The sequence below is a fragment of the Rhinoderma darwinii genome, chromosome 5, assembly GCF_050947455.1.
Source record: "Rhinoderma darwinii isolate aRhiDar2 chromosome 5, aRhiDar2.hap1, whole genome shotgun sequence".
Taxonomy (NCBI): Eukaryota; Metazoa; Chordata; class Amphibia; order Anura; family Rhinodermatidae; genus Rhinoderma; species Rhinoderma darwinii.
The window spans coordinates 263,436,767-263,452,765 of NC_134691.1; the positions used below are offsets into that span (position 1 = coordinate 263,436,767).

The window sequence follows — 15,999 nt, forward strand, 5'->3', positions numbered from 1 at the left end:
AAAAGGAACTCCACCTGGGACATTTCAGCACATTGGCAAATACATACATCCCATGCATGAGTTATGTCGGGTATCTATAGGTTTAAATAAAAATAATAATAATTTTATTCTACAGCTTTTATAATAACTTGAATAGACATCAAGGATACAATCTACAATTTTTTTTTTATCCCAAGTGGTTAAATTGGGTCTGGAATGTAACTTATGTTGCTTATTTTTAGGAGAAAAGAAGAAGACTCCTCTCTTTACTTATAAATGTTTGTTATTTTCAGAGACAGGGCAAAGGTCACCGGTGAAATCTAAATATAATGTCAGTATTACTACTACACCTATTACAGTATGTGTTTGTGACACAACCCTATTTTCACTATGTGTCACCAAAACAGATGAACTGCAGATAAAGGTTTTTAAAAAATCTATAAAGCTTTGTTCTAGCGCTGACTCATTCTAATAGAAAAACTCAAGAGTTATACAATGTTTTATTTGATCATAAATGCTCATTCATGTTTGGATTTTTTTTATTGGAGCTCTAGTACATATTTTTATGTATCAATGGAAAAGAAACAGTGTGTTTCCCGAGAGTGTGAGGGTGTATAGCTGGTTTTACACGGGCAGATATCGCCCGCGTTTACCACTTTAACCCTTAACGCTCAGTGACGTACTATTCCGTCATGGAAACCGCCCTGTTCGCGCTCCATGACGGAATAGTACGTCACGGGAGTAACGGCCATTTCGGCCGTCCTCCCGACACATACAGGAGCTGTGACAGCTGCTGTCTAGTACAGCAGCTGCCGCAGCTCCTACAGCGGGGACCGATCACTGTGTCCCCGCTGATTAACTCCTTAAAAGCCGCGTTCAATAGAGATCGCGGCTTTTTAGGGGTTAAGCTACTATCGCCGGCCTGCTACACGATAGCGGCCGGCGATGGTAACTATGGCAACCGGACACCAAACAATGGCATCCGGCTATGCCATCGACGGAAGCCTAGTGGGTCCCGACAAAGTCAGGACCCACTGTGCTTGCTGTCAGTGAGTAGCTGACAGCTCTAATACACTGAACTACGCATGTAGTGCAGTGTATTAGAATAGCGATCAGGGCCTCCTGCCCTGAAGTCCCCTAGTGGGACAAAGTAATAAAGTAAAAAAAAAAAAGATGTGCAAAAATAAGAAAATAAAAGTTTTTAAAGTAATAAAAGTAAAAATCCCCCTTTTCCCTTATCAGTCCTTTATTAATAAAAATAGATAAACAAATAAACTATACATAATTGGTATCGCCGCGTCCGTAACGGCCTGAACTACAAAATGATTTTGTTATTTATCCCGCACGGTGAACGCCGTGAAAGAAAATAATAATAAACCGTACCACAATCACAATTGTTTGGTCACTTCACCTCGCAAAACATGGAATAAAAAGAGATCAAATAGTCGCATGTACCTAAAAATGGTAATGATTGAAACTACAGTTCGTTACGCAAAAAATAAGTCCTCGCACGGCTTTATTGATGGAAAAATTAAAAAGTTCTGGCTCTTAGAATATGGTAACCCAAAAAGTGAATGATTTTTTACAAAACTTATTTTATTGTACAAACGCCATAAGACATAAAAAGTATAACTAAACTATAAACATCTGGTATCACCATAATCGTATCGCCCCGCAGAATAAAGTGAATATGTCATTTATAGCGCATGGTGAACGCTGTAAAAAAAATAGAATAAAAAAACAATAGTAGAATTGCTGTTTTTTAGATACCACGCCACCTAATAATAGAATAAAAACTGATCAAAAAGCTGCATGCACCGCAAGAAAACTACAATGAATTCCTCAAGGGGTCTAGTTTCCACAATGCGGTCACTTTTTGGGGGTTTCCACTGTTTTGGCACCACAAGACCTCTTCAAACCAGACATGGTGCCTAATAAAAAGGAGGCCTCAAAATCCACTAGGTGCTCCTTTGCTTCGGAGGCCGGTGCTTCAATTCATTACCGCACTAGGGCCACATGTGGGATATTTCTCAAAACTGCAGAATCCGGGCAATAAGTGTTGAGTTGCGTTTCTCTGGTAAAACCTTTTGTGTTATAGAAAAAAATGGTATAAAAAGGATTTTCTGACAAAAAAAAATAATGTAAATTTCACCTCTAGTTTGCTCTAAATTCCTGTGAAACACCAAAAGAGTTCATAAACTTTCTAAATGCTGTTGTGAATACTTTGAGGGGTCTAGTTTCTAAAATGGGGTGTTTCATAGGGGTATCTAATATATAGGCCCCTCAAAGCAACTTCAGAATTGAACTGGAACCTAAAAAAAAACAAAAAAAACGAGGCAATACTTCGCTTCTCCTAATGAGCATTGCCTACTCCAAGACGAACCCAGTTTTGACCGTTTGTATAAACGGAGAGCCCTATTAGACCGTATCAGTGCCCGGTTTTCCCAAGCATACACCCCCGAGAAGTGTATTTCTATTGATGAGTCCTTGGTACATTTTAAAGGGAGGCTTCAATTCCGCCAGTACCTGCCGGGTAGAAGGGCAAGGTATGGTGTGAAGATGTATAAGCTGTGCGAGAGTGCATCAGGGTATACCTACAAATTTAGGATATATGAAGGGAAGGACACCAGTATTCAGCCCCCAGAATGCCCCCCCTTACTGGGAGTTCACGCCAAAATTGTGTGGGATTTGGTGCACCCACTGCTGGACCAGGGTTACCACCTCTACCTGGATAATTTTTATACCAGCGTCCCACTCTTCAACTGCCTCGCTTCCAGAAGTCCTGCAGCATGCGGCACTGCTAGAAGAAATCTGAGAGGCCTCCCTAAGACTCTGCTTGTCAAACACTCAGAAGGGGTGAGAGCAGGGCACAATCTAGCAGCAACATATTGTGTGTCACGTACAAGGACGAGAGATGTTCTTGTATTGACAACAATACATGGCCACACCAGTACCCATGTACCTGTACGAGGTACCAGTACAGAAACCCCCAAACCAGACTGCATCCTGGACTACAATAGGTACATGGGAGGGGTGGACTTGTCAGATCAAGTCCTGAAGCCCTACAGCGCCATGCGGTGTGGTATAAGAAGCTGGCCATGCACATCATACAGATGGCATTATACAATGTGTACATGCTACGTCGATGTACAGGCCAGACGGGAACTTTCCTGGAATTTCAAGAGGTGGTTATCAAGAAACTAATTTTTAGGGACCAAGAAGGGGGGGCACCCAGTACTTCTGGAAGCGAGGCCACACACATCGTACCAGGGCAACACTTTCCAGGAGACGTTCCCCAAACTGGCAAGAAAGGAAAAAGTCAAAAGAGGTACAATGTCTGCTATAAGAGGGGGATAAGGGAGGACACAATATATCAATGTGACACGTGTCCCAAAAAACTAAGGCTCCGTATGAAAGGGTGCTTCAAAATGTATCATACATCCCTTGATTTTTAATCTACCCCAGTTTTACTTAACCTGATGCACTCCGCACATCTTATCCCCCTCATCTTTCCCTTCTGAGCCCTGCCGTGTGCCCAGGCAGCATATAACAGCCACATTGAGGGTATTGCCATACCCGTGAGAACCCACATTACAGTTTATGGGGTGTACGTCTCCGGTAAAAATGCTCACTACACCTCTAGATGAATGCCTTAAGGGGTGTAATTTTTAAAACGGGGTCACTTCTTGGGGGTCTCAACTGACTGGTACCTCAGGGGCTTCTACATACATGACTTCGCACCAGAAAATCTCCAGTAGGCCAAATGGTGGTCCTTTCCTTCTGAGCCCTCCCATGGGCCCAAACGTCAGTTTATCACCACAAATTGGGCATTGCCGCACTCAGGACAAATTGGGCAACAAAATGGGGTATTTTATTGTGAAAAAATAAGAAAAAATAAGAAATTGTCAGCGAAAACTACATATTATTGGAAAAAATAAATTTTGTTTGAATTCCCAGCCCAATTCAAATAAGTTATGTGAAAAAACTATGGGGTCAAAATGGTCACAACACCAATAAATGAATTCCTTGAGGGGTGTAGTTTCCAAAATGGGGTCACTTCTGGTGGGTTTCCATTGCTTTGATACCTCTGGGGCTCTGCAAATGCGACATGGCACCCGAAAACCAATCCAGCAAAATCTGGACTCCAAAGAACAAATAGCGCTCCTTTCCTTCTGAGCCCTCCCACGGGCCCAAACGGCAGTTTATCACCACAAATGGGGTATTGAAGCACTCAGGACAAATTGGGCAACAAAATGGAGTATTTTATTTCTTGTGAAAATAAGAAATTTTGAGCTAAAACGACATATTATTGGAATTTTTTTTTTAAATTCCCAGCCCAATTCAAATAAGTTCTGTGAGGAAACTATGGGGTCTAAACGGTCACATTACCCATAAATTAATTCCTTGAGGGGTGTAGTTTCCAAAATGGGGTCACTTCTGGTGGGTTTCCATTGCTTTGATACCTCTGGGGCTCTGCAAATGCGACATGGCACCTGAAAACCAAACCAGCAAAATCTGCACTCCAAAGAACACACAGCGCTCCTTCCCTTCTGAGGCCACCCACGGGCCCAAACAGCAGATTATCGCCACAAATGGGGTATTGCTGCACTCAGGAGAAATTGGGCAACAAAATGGGGTATTTTGTTCCCTGTGAAAATAAGAAATTTTTATCAAAAATTTCACAGCCCAATTCAAATTCCTTGCAACAGTAGAAAATGCAAGACCTGTACCAACATCTTATTATCAAACACCATCCAGATACCAAACACGCAGCAGGAATATAAAATCACTGGCACGTTCTCCTGTACATCCTCCAATGTAGTTTACATGATCCTGTGTACAAGGTGCATCAAAAAAGGAATCTACATTGGAGAAACCATACAAAAACTACAAACCAGGATGAATCTTCACAGACATACAATAAAACAGGAGGTGGATACACCCGTGGGAAAACACTTCTCTGGACCTGATCACAGTTTAGCAGATTTAAAAGTCCTAATACTAAAGTGTCATTTTAAAAACAACAGAGAGAGAAAAATTTGGGAATTCAAGATGATGATAAAATTCCAGTCATTGACACAAGGCCTCAATCTAACACCAGGATTTATGAGCCACTACATGGACACACGTCACATCCCCCATCAGACTGACTCCAGATGCCTTAACTCCTAAGTCATCACCCCTATAACCTCAGTTTTATTGCCCCGACTTATCTTAATGATGTATCACCTCATGTACTAATTGTCTTTGTGTAACATCTTAATGTTGTGCTTTTTTCTAAGTCATTCATTTGTAAACTGCCTGAAGAAGGAGCCTCTGTGCTCTGAAAGCTTGCATATAGAACTTTTATGGTAAGCCAATAAAGGTATCATACCTTCTATACTTTTGTCTTTTTTGACACAAAGGTATTTAACATTGCATATTATTTCTGGTTAACACGGTACTACACTATTTTTTACTGTACTTCGTGAAATTTTTTTTAAAATATGAGAAATTGCTGTTTATGTTCTAAGCCTTGTAACGTCCAAGAAAAATAAAAGAATGTTCAAAAAACGATGGCAATCTAAAGTAGACATATGGGAAATGTGAACTAGTAACTATTTTGGGTGGTATAACCGTCTATTTTACAAGCAGATGCATTTAAATTCTGAAAAATGCTATTTTTTATAAATTTTCTCTACATTTTGCAATTTTTCACCAATAAACACTGAATATATCGTCCACATTTTACCACTAACATAAAGCCCAATGTGTCACGAGAAAACAATCTCAGAATCGCTTGGATAGGTTTAAGCATTCCGACGTTATTACCACATAAAGTGAAATATGTCAGATTTGAAAAATGGGCTCTGAGCTTTAGGCCTGATTCAGACGTGCGTGGCGTTTTTGCGCACGCAAAACACGAGGCGTTTTGCCTGCGCAAAAGCCACTTACCTGATCCGTGAGGCAGCATCATATGATGCGTGGCTGCGTGCTTTTCGCGCAGCCGCCATCATTATGACACACCATTCGGATGTTTGTAAACTGAAAAGCACGTGGTGCTTTTCTGTTTACATTCATCCTTTTGACAGCTGGTGCGCGAAACAGGCAGTTCGCACGGAAGTGCTTCCGTGTGACCTGCGTGGTTTTCACGCACCCATTGACTTCAATGGGTGCGTGATGCGCAAAATACGCCAAGATATTGACCATGTCGCGCTTTTTGCACAGCGGACAAACGCTGCGCAAAAAGCACGGACTGTCTGTACCGCCCCATAGACTTGTATTGGTCTGTGCGTGGCGCGTGAAAACCACGCGGCCCGCACGGACGCAATACACATTCGTGTGAATCCAGCCTTAAGGCCAAAACAAGGCTGCGTCCTTAAGGGGTTAAAAAAAGCACCGATCGACAATACAGCTTGTTGATCGATGCTCGTTGCTCCCTTTAAAAGGAGCAATGATCGTTTAGTATAGCGACAAACGATTGTTACTACGCATTTGCATCATGTCGGCAGCACATCTTCCTGTTTACACAGAGAGGTGTGCTGCCGACTAGCAATCATTTTTTTAGATGTATATCGTTTATCGGCTGATCATTGCCCTGTTTGCACAGGGCAATGATCGAAAATGAGCGTTCATATGAATGATAATTTTCCCAATCATTGGCCTGTGTAAAATGGCCTTATGGGTCCTTATTTGTTGAGCTGTTCCAGCTTCACATGACACAGCACAGAGTGTACCTAAAGTGTGTTTGCATAGTCTGTTAGGTTGTGTGATTGTAAGGGGGGGCAGTCACACACTGAAGTTAAAGGGATTTTCCGAGTTAAAATGTGTATGTGTTAATGCTTGTAACTTATGAATGTAAATGCATTTGTAATGTACTTACATTTTCCAAATTGGCCCTGTTTCCAGATGCTGCTGTGGGGTACTTGACGGGTGACGTCACTCTCTGGCCGCTGTGTTGATCTTCAATTCTCTTCCGGGTATACGACACGTCATGCCGTGTATGGGCTGTTCTGTTGTACAGCCCGTAACGTGCATGCGTGGTCCCTGCTGCTCGAGAGAGAACAGAAGGGACCGCGCATGCGCATTACAGGCTGTACAACGCGAATGTGCGGTCCCTGCTGTTCTCAAGACAACAGCAGGGACTGCGCATGCACGTTACGGGCTGTACAACATAACAGCCCATACACGGCAGATAAAGGAAAAAAAGCCATACCAACACAAAAAAATACCTAGTTACGGCAAACTTTTCTCTCTGTATGTGTTTGAGATTAATGGTCATTTTCTATGTACCCTAATGCCAATAGGGAAAACAGTGATAACCCTATTGTTTAATTCAGAAATGTTGTAGAGTTGTAGAACAGTATATTAATCCCTTCTTGTTTTTTTATTTTACACAACCAAGTTCTCTAACTGGCTGTAAGATAGAGGAGTCTTCGCAGACTCAGAGGGGGGAGTTGGTGATTCTAACATTAACATTTGCTGAACATGGTTAGTTATATTCCGGGGTTTAGTGACAAATTTTTCAGATTTTTGTTATTATTTAGGCATTTGCATTGCAGGGCCTGATGGGGGTAGGATTATCAAAGGTTCTGTATTATCAGATGAGCATAGTGAAGTATATAGAATGTTGTTTTCTATTTTTTAAATAAAATAGAGTTCATCCCCTTTGAACAACAGTCCATCCATATGTAGAAAAATTTCCCAATGCAAACTGGTAATGCAGAGATACTTCATCAAATACAATATGTACAAGACATATACATTTCTAGTTATGTCTAAGGGAAGCTTGATCAAGTTTATATAGAAAGCATAAAATCTGTTTGTATATATCACATTTAGTATACAGCTCAATTTAATGCTTTAATTAAATATGGTCTTGGCTTAAGGCCCTTTTACACTGGCCAATTATCGGGCAAAGAAGCGCTCAAAGAACGCTCGTTCCTGATAATTGCCCTGTGTAAAAAGGGCAGTGATCAGGAGATAAATGAGCAAACACTCATTCATGTGCTGATCGTATTGTTTTAAAAGTGTAAAATATTATCATTGTCGGCAGCACATCTCCCTGTGTAAACAGAGAGATGTGCAGCCGACATGATACAAATGTATGGGGACGAGTGATCGGACTAACGAGCGCTTGTCTCCATACTAGCTCCTTGTGAAAGGGGCAAACGAGTGCCGATCAACGAGCTGTTTCGTTGATCGGCACTCGTTTACACGGCCCAGGATAGGCCGTGTAACAGGAACTTTACTCTCAAATTAATTACCTGATAAAGATCAATAAATGCCCAACTAGGAACAGACGGCGTGATAACCAAATTCTGATGGAACGTTAAAGGTTTAAAAAAGGTAAACTGTTAGCAACTAAGGCACTCTTGATGGCTCTTGCATTGATGGGGTATGGTTTCACATATGCCTCCAAGACTGCAAAGATCGATTTGAGAAGATCTTTTGGTTTGCCCCAAGTTTACAGCTGTTGCTGCTAAATTCTGTTAGAGCTTTTTGATACAGTATGCTTACAAAACAGACCTGTCAGACTGGTGCCAACCTTACCAACATACCAATCACCCGCAGGAGACCCCTTCCCAGGTAATACGGATGTTTTTCATTCTGCTTCCTAAGGTTAGGAATGTGTATTCATTTGTTTTCAGAGTAGGTAGGGCCACTTTCCAGAAAATGAAAAAAAATAATAATAATAATCTGTGAATATATCTGTGGTTCTGGGCTGTCACAGGTAAGCACATTTCCTAGATACCAAGTCCAGTGGGAAAGTAGAAAGATATAATTTTATGAGAAAAAAATATATGATATATCAAATAGGAATTTGACTTGGACCCAAGTGCTTGCAACTTTTATGGCATGCTCTTAGAACTCTAAAAAAGCATGATGTGGTTATCACCATATTAACTTTTATTTGGAAAAATGACCAAGGGTGGTCAACAAACTAAAACCAGAGACTTATCAAAATGATCAACTAAATCTCTTCAACTCCGGGGTGCACAGAGCCACCAGGCAGGTACAGTCTGAGCCAATACAATGTGCTCTTCATGAATTGAAGGCGGTGTCACAAATACAAGCAGGACTTCGATGCGGAGGGTTTGTGGCAGTCATAATAAAACTCCACTAATCCACCTATGAGGAAACAGCCCAGGCTCATAGTATGAAGTTCAGTGTACAGCCCCGTACAGTACACTAACAAGTTACACTTTTTGACAGATAAGAAGAAAGACCATACCAAGTCCTGCTGACATCAATAATTGTCAAGATAATTGAGAAATCCAGATGGATTCACATCTAACAATGAAGAAAGGTCAAAGACCCGAGAGAAAAGAGTGAGGAGCCAGGCAGCCAAGATGAACCAGTCAGCAGCATCCAAGTGTTATTCACAGTGGGAGAGAAGTACGTAAGTGACTAGGAGGTGGGTAATACTAAATCCCACACTGGAGACCACTGTACAGTCTGACTCCAGAATTGAGTGGGTTACCCTAAGGTTGACAGTCGGTGAAGTGAAGAATACAGAAGAGGATGAAGATGTACAGGACTTGTTTATGGCACTGATGGGTCCCAACTCTGTGGAGGAGGGGGGAGATTCTGAGATTGGTATTAGAAGTTTTATCTTATTAGTTGTAGTCCTATTGTTCATATTGGTTGAGGTTTATAATCCTAAAGTATGCAAATATCCCAGAGTACTGCAAACTACATAGCTAGCAAAAGTATTTTATTGTGTTGTTCCCACTCATAAGCAAGAAGTGCATGGCAGCTATGAAAACCCTGAAGTTATGCTGCCCATTACCGGTTATATATCTACCAAAAAGAGAGCAATAAAAACCACAGAACAGTATGTAAATGAAAATACAAAAATTACTTTTTATTAATACATAGTACATAAATCAATTACAGTATAAAAGTAGGAGAAGAAGATTACTGATGGAGCCACAAAGATGGAAAAAGGGCCCAAAGCTAGAGAGAACAAACAGGAAAACAGGAAACCAATCAGAATATATAAATATAAATCATGTAAGAGCCTAGACAATACCAGTTATAACATGTCTATGGATTATACCTAATAGAAAATAGTCAAAAGGGATACCCGAATATGAATATAAACAATACTGTACCAAAATGGCACTTGGATAGGTACCTATACGGATAGAAGCAAAGTCAAGAGACCTTAAACAAAGGAAATCATGTCATAAATGGTTGAAAGATAGAGAAGCATAGTAGCTTAAAGTAAACAACCTATACAGCATATGGGGGATGGTAAAGGAGTCTGAAAAGCCAGACGCTGAAGCTAGAGCAAGGGATTAGCTATGGACATGGTGAGAGGTCCTGTCAAATAAATACCTCGACGCACATTTCGTTGACCTGAAACTTCGTCAGGAGATCTTTTGTGAATTCCACGTCCTTTATTTACGGAGGTTTAAAAGTTAGTGTGTTTGTTTGATAAAATGACTATTTAAATTGTGTGGGAAAATTAAATGCTGAGCTTAAGTTTCATGGAAAAGTTCCAGATCAGCATGCCTTTTGTTAGCCAGGAAGACATGGGTCAGATAAAATGAGAACTTATCAGTAGAAATAGATTCTTATTTGTAAAAAAAAAATATTGTTGTTAAAAGGAAAAATTCAGAAAAAATTCTGAATCAAAATTGGAATAAAAAATGGCCTAACTGGCTTAGTTAGGTGGTTTAGCTTTGTTGCAGGAGTTAACACAGATTATAGTTATAATCCCTGCGTTTTAGGTCATATGCCACGTGTTTACAATGAAACTTTATTCTTCCCTTTTTCGTAGTTTAGGATTAGTCTCCAATTTTAAGAACAAAAAATAAGTGCTGGTGGTATATTACAGTATGTGAAAGTTGTTATGTGTTCTTTATGTTCTTAATATCTAGATGTTCTTAAATTGCTCAGTATGTATTCCTTTTTTCTATAAATATAGATGCTTTGCTACACCATTTCAAGGACTGTTATGACTAGATATACCTTGCTGAGTATTTATATGTATTTGCCATAGGTGTACTCCAAAGAGCTAATAAGAGAAGCAAGCAAACTTTGTTTTGATAAAAATGTTTACGTAATCAACAAAAAGAGGGAGTTGATAATAACAAATTATCATAGATTTTGCTAATAATCAAAGGCCAATATTATATGCTTATCCTACATGTATGTATATTCTGTCTGAGAAATGTATTTAATATAATCTTGCAAGCAAAGGTTGTTCTTGAACGTTATTCTTGGAATATCAGACTACTACCTACCAGGCCGGTCCGAGATCAGATGGCCAAACTAACTAGAGACAAAGCTGATTCTTTAGACATCATAATTCTTTGTAAATAGCTGTTTCTGTCACTTATGTTAATTTTCAATGACGTTCTGTATATTGTTATGAGACTCCCTAATGGCATTTCGCCAGTAATTTTGCATAAAAGCTAATGTCCTGCATGAACTACATCTCTGTTGTACCTGCATTTCAAAAAGCTGAAACTTTTATTTTATGGTATATAATCCATTTCATTCCTGCATGAACTACATCTCTGCTGTACCTGCATTTCAAAAAGCGGAAACTTTTATTTTATGGTACTCTGCTTTCCGGTCTTCCTATATAGTCTAATGTTATCTCTAACTTTTGTCAAAGTGTTTGATCGTCCTTAAGTTTTATGATCATCCAGACCTGCTAGTTTGTTTGTTTATCTCTGCATAGCTTTTCACCTCATGTGTCTAGTTGATTTGATTAACCCCTTCCCGACATTTGCCGTATAGGTACGTCATGGAAAGCATTGACTTCCCGCATCTTGACGTACCCATACGCCGAATGTTTGGGACCGGCTCAGAAACTGAGCCGGTGCCTTCCATCACCGGATCTCAGCTGTATCTTACAGCTGACATCCGGCTGTAACGGCGGGGACCGAAATTAGCTTCGATCTCTGCCATTAACCCCTTAAGTGCAGCGCTCAAACGCGATCGCTGCACTTAAGGTGTTTGCAGCTCATCGGAACCCCAGCAATGAAATTGCCGGGGTTCCGGTGGCTGCAATGGCAACCGGAGGCCTAATACTGGCCTCCCGGTCTGCCTAGCACCGAAGCCGGTCAAGATCCGCCCGGCGGCGGAGCCTGATCGGCTTCCGTAGCTGCCGGCAAGATGGCGCCGGATCAGGAGCTGATCCGGCGTCATCAGCGGTGGAAGTCAGCTGTACTGTACAGCTGACATCCACCTGTAACGGCAGGAACCGGAGCTAGCTCCGATCCCTGCCATTAACCCCTTCGATGCAGCAATCGAAAGCGATTGCTGCATCGTAGCGGTTACTAGCAGATCGCCAGCCCTGACAGGCAATCAGGACTGGCGCCTGCTGTTATGGCAACAGGAGACACAATGGTCTCCTGCTCTGCCATTACGGAAGCCGATTTAAAGGCATGGTGTCGCCCCAAAAACATGTTTTTTTTTTTAAATTTAAACATTTAGTGTGTGGGTGATTAAACATTGTTCAAATTTTTTTTATTTTTTTCGCGAGTCAGGAAATATTATAAATTTTTTCAAATTTATAATACTACCCATTTTTGGTCACTAGATGGAGCTGTTTGGAGCTAGTTCCCAAAATTGCAGCATTGCAACATTGGGTTAAAAGCTATCGCTCTAGTGAGCTCTCAGCAATCCCCCCTCCTTTATCCTGGCTAGTGCCGGGATAAACGAGGGGTTTGAAAGGTTTAACCTCCTACACTGTGTGTCGCCATTTTTTGAGGTAACCGACAGTGTAGTAGGTTTACATGCAGTAGTAAACACACACAAACACTAACATACATTGAAATCGCTTACCTGCTCCTGCCGCCGCGGCCCGTCCGCTCCCTTTGCTGCCGCTGTTCCATGTGCACTTGTCCGGAAGCCGCGACCGGAAGTAGTAATATTACTGTCCAGCCGCGACTTCCGGTCCACGGGAAAATGGCGCCGGACGGCGCCAATTTCGAATAGGACTGTGTGGGAGCGGCGCATGCGCAGTTCCCACACAGACGCCGTACACGGCAGTCAATGGGACGGTAGCCGTTCGCAGTCCCTATGGGACTGTGGCTGCCGTATTCCATGTCTGTGTGTGTCGTTAATCGACACACACAGAAATGGAACAAAAAATGGCAGCCCCCATAGGGAAGAAAAAGTGTGAAAATAAGAAACAGTAAAACACAAACACACAAATGAAAATAAACGTTTATATGAAGGCACTAACATCTTTAACATATAAAAAAAATATTTGTGATGACACTGTTCCTTTAAGCCCCGCCGGGAGGCGAAGCCTAATCGGTTTGCTGTCAGTGAATGACTGACTGATCTAATACATTGCACTACGTAGGTAGTGCAATGTATTAGAAAAAAAAAATAATCTGACCGTTGGACCTTCAAGTCCCCTAGTGGGACTTGAGAAAAAGTGTAAAAAAAGTGTAAAAAAAAGTGCAAAAAATAAAAGTTTGAAAACAATAAAAGTTTCAAGTAATCAAATAAAACACAATCCCCCTTTTACACTTATCAAGTCCTTTATTATTGAAAAATAATAATAAACCATATGTATTTGGTATCGCCACGACCGTAACGACCGGAGGTATCAAAATATTATATTATTTATTGCACGCGGTGAACAGCGTAAAAAAAAACGTAAATAACGTTACCAGAGTTTCTGTTTTTTGGTCACTTTGCCCTACAAATATTAGAATAAAAAGTGATCAAAAAGTCGCACGTATCCAAAAATGGTACCTATAAAAACTATAGCTCGTCCCGCAAAAAACAAGCCCTCATACACCTCCGTCGACAAAAAAATTAAAAAGTTATGGTTCTCACAACTTGGCGACAGAAAAAAATACATTCTTTTTACAAAAGTAATTTTATTGTGAAAAAAGTTGTACAACATGAAAAAGTTCTATAAATTTGGTATCGCCGGAATCGTACTGACCCGCAGAATAAAGTTAACATGTCATTTATAACGCATGGTGAACGCTGTATAAAAAAACATAAAAAGCTGTGCCAGAATTGCGTTTTTTTGTTTACCTGGCATCCCAAAGAATAGGATAAAAGGTGATCAAAAAGTTGCATGTACCCCAAAATGGTACCAATAATAACTACAGCTCGTCCCGCAACAAACCAGCCCTCATACCGCTACGTCTATGAAAAATAAAATTAGTTATGGCTCCAATAAGTCAGGAAATAAAAAAATATGCAGTTGTGCTGCCCGAGGGGAACATTTCTTCTGTTTGAAGAGGCGATTTATCAAGGACCTAAAATTAGGGAACCAGGAAAGGGAGAGCCCAAACATATCCGCTGGAAGCGACGGTGCCCGTATTATACCAGGACAACACTTCCCAGCAAAATTCCCCAAACTGCAAAGGCGCTGAGTGTGGATCAAAAGGGGGATAATAAAGGACGCCATATATCAGTGCGACACCGGCCTGTGCAGAAATAATTGCTTCACAGCGTAACACACATCTATGGATCATTTTATTGTTTTTTTTACCCCATTATTATACCACCTGACTATGCCCCTTATATACTCCACCCGGCTTACATATGCCCTACATTATAAACGGAAACACCAGTAAGACTCCAAACAAAACTACTACCAAGCAAAATCCACGCTCCAAAAGCCAAATGGCATTTCCTCCCATCTGAACCCTACACCGTCCCCAAACAGCAGTTTCCTTCCACATATATGGCACCGTCATACCCGGGAGAACCCTTTTAGCAATTTTTGGGGTGTGTGTCTCCAGTGGCATAAGCTGGGCACGACATATTTGCCACTGAATGGCACATCTAGGGAAAAATATAAATTTTGAATTTGCACCATCCACAGCGCATTCATTTATGGAAAAGACCTGTGGGGTGAAAATGCTCACTACACCCCTTAATAAATGCCTTGAGGGGTGCAGTTTCCAAATGGGGTCACTTCTCAGGGGTTTATTTTTATTATTTCACATCAGAGCCTCTGCAGTTGTGAACCAATACTTTGTAAATCGCCAAATTAGGCCTCAATTTTACATGGTACGCTTTCACTCCTGAGCCTGGTCGACTGTCCAGGCAAGAGATTAGGGCCACATGTAGGGTGTTTCTAAAACCAGGAAACCCAGCATAATAATTAAAAAACGGTCTTGTTATGGTGGCACAAGCCGGGCACCACATATTGGCATATCTACGGAAAAAAATCCCATTTTCACTCTGCAACATCGAGTGCACACCAATTTCTGCCAATCACCTGCAGGGTTAAAATGCTTACTACACCCCTAGGTAAATGCATTGAGGGGTGTAGTTTCCAAAATTGGGTCACTTCTGGGGGGTTTCCACTGTTTTGGGCCCACAGGCGCCCAGAAACCAATCCAGCAACATCTGCACTCCAAATGGCGGTCCTTCCCTTCTGAGCCCTGCCATGTGCCCAAACAGCAGTTTATGACCACATATGGGGTATTGCCGTACTCGGGAGAAATTGCTTTACAAATGTTGGGTTCTTTTTTTTCCTTTATTTGATGAGAAAATGAAAAAATTTGAGCTAAAGCTACGTCTTATTGAAGAAAAAGGATTGTTTTTATTTTCACTGCCCAATTCTAAGAAATTCTATGAAACATCTGTGGGGTCAAAATGCTCACTACACCCCTAGATTAATTCCTCAAGAGGTGTAGTTTCCTAAATGGTGTCACTTTTTGGGCGTTTTCATTGTTTTTTCCCCTCAGGGACTTCGTAAATGTGACATGGCCTCCGCAAACCATTCCTGCTAAATGTGATCTCCAAAAGCCAAATGGCATTCCATCCCTTCGAAGCCCTGCCGTGTGTCCAAACAGCCGTTTATTACCACATGTGGGGTATGGTTTTACTCGGGAGAAATTGCTTTACAAATTTTACGGTGCTTTTTCTCCTTCAGTCTTTGTGGAAATGAGAAAAAATTAGCTAAACCTACATTTTCTTCGAAAAAATTTAGATTGTCATTTTCAGGGCCTACTTTCAATAATTTATGCAAAAAACCTGTTGGGTCAAAACGCTCACGATACCCCTAGATAATTTCCTCAATGGGTATAGTTTCCA

At 41.0% G+C, this 15,999-nt stretch overlaps 1 protein-coding gene across 2 annotated transcripts in view; it reads right to left on the minus strand.

Annotated features, from left to right (window-relative positions):
• Positions 1 to 15,999, minus strand: part of ULK4 (unc-51 like kinase 4) — a 771,869-nt gene that overhangs the window by 511,715 nt on the left and 244,155 nt on the right. The window lies entirely within an intron of this gene.